The 1,827-nt window shown below is 38.9% G+C and overlaps 1 pseudogene; it reads left to right on the plus strand.

Annotated features, from left to right (window-relative positions):
* The first annotated feature begins 1,413 nt into the window (after window positions 1-1,413).
* Window positions 1,414-1,532, plus strand: LOC120616329 (uncharacterized; annotated as a pseudogene).
* Window positions 1,533-1,827: the final 295 nt, after the last annotated feature.

The raw sequence follows: 1,827 nt of genomic DNA on the forward strand, positions 1-1,827 counted from the left end.
GACGAGAGGTTTGATAAACTTTTCAATTAACAGGTTCAGAACATAATTTGACAAGAGACAGTAGAAAATTCGAGGCTGAGGAAGATAAGTAGAGCAGACCAGAAAGCAAAGAAAGGCCTTCAAACTCACTGTCAAAGTAAGGAACCTAACAATGAAAAAAAATTGGACAATAGGATAAGAGATGTTCGTCTTTTTGTTTGTCTGTTCTCCCCAAAGAGGAGAACTAGGAGTTCATTACGGTTATAATGGTTCTAGACAATTAAATACGTGTATAGAATGTCTTAATTATTGCTTTAGAGTTAAAGAAATCAAATTTGAGCTATTTAGCAGTTGTTATACCTTAAGATGGCAGTGGAACTTCTAAAAGTTTAGTCATCACTTGAAAATCATTATGCCTAGTAACAAATTTACTAAAGTCTGTCGCATAGATGGTGGGTGTTTTGCTACTTTTCTCTTCAATCTTCACAGCTACTGCCCAAAGAAGGCAAAATCACTGACTGACTGAAGTCTTATGCTTTCACATAGCTGAGATTTGAAATCTTATCCATCTGATTTCAAATTCTGTGCTCTATCAACTTTGCCATTTTTTTCAACTTTAAATAACAAAATATTTATTTATTTTTTTTTTGGTCTGAAGAAAAGCTGAAAGAAAACCAAGCCCACAAAAGAGATAAAAGCTTCTTTGCTCCTCTTGGAGCACCTTGATAGAATGAATTCCTTTGTTCCACGGACGCTAGCTATAACCACTGTATTAGCTACAAGTCCCTTCTGATAAGAAAGAGCCCAGCTTCCCAAAAGACTCTATCCAAAAACATTCTCTTAGAAACTGAAAACTGTTATGTGAACATAAATTAAACTACTGTAATGACTTGAGGATAAGCGCAGATATGTTAAATAATGACTTGATATGCAAAGAGCTAAATACATTGCGTGTATAGCATAGACAACATTGGCTGAACAACAGCCTCGCCACCCTCAGCCCTGCATTCTGATGCTTTTCAGAGGCAGTCTCTGGTGACCACTGTAAGGAACACAACTTCTGAACATCCCCCAGCAGTGGTGTGCATCAGCAGCTGCCCGTCCACTGCTCACAGGAGGCCTTGTGTCCATTTCTTCTCAGCTCTGCATTCATTGGCATCACGTTGGTAGGGAGAAATTACACCACCGTGGGGGAAATGATGTCATAAAAATACAATTTCTCCAAAATGGCACTCCCCGCTGTCCCCCTGCCAGAGATCTGGTAAACATTTGCCAGTACACAAATACACTTTGGTATGTTCTAAGGCAAAACAAAACAAAACAAACAAACAAACAACAAAAAAAACGAGTTTGAAGAGCAGTGGCACACAATGACTGAAAGTATTATGTTGCTTTATCTCACTTTACAATATCTCTTTTTAGAAACACCTCCTTGTCTATGGCCATGCCACCCTGAACAAACCCGATCTCGTCTGATCTCAGAAGCTAAGCAGGGTCAGGCCTCGTTAGTACTTGGAAGGGAGACCACCTAGGGAGACCAGGTGCTGTAGGTGTAAAAAATAAAAAATAAGGGATTGTAAGCTGACAAGGTCCTTGAAATCTGTGAGGTTAACCAAGGGTTGCTTTGTCTGAAAAAAAAAGAAAAGGAAGGAAGGAGGGAAAGAAGGAAGGAAGGAAGGCAGGAAGGAAGGAAGAGAGAGAGAGAGAGAAAGAAAGGAAGAGAAGAGAGAGAAAGAAACACATACCTCCTTGACATGTGAAAGAAGCCTTAATGATTGGAAATTGCCATTGCATACAGGTTTGTAACAATGGACTAACTGGATTCAGAATTTATTTATATAAATCTAA

The sequence above is a fragment of the Pteropus medius genome, unplaced genomic scaffold, assembly GCF_902729225.1.
Source record: "Pteropus medius unplaced genomic scaffold, Ma_sr-lr_union100, whole genome shotgun sequence".
Taxonomy (NCBI): domain Eukaryota; kingdom Metazoa; phylum Chordata; class Mammalia; order Chiroptera; family Pteropodidae; genus Pteropus; species Pteropus medius.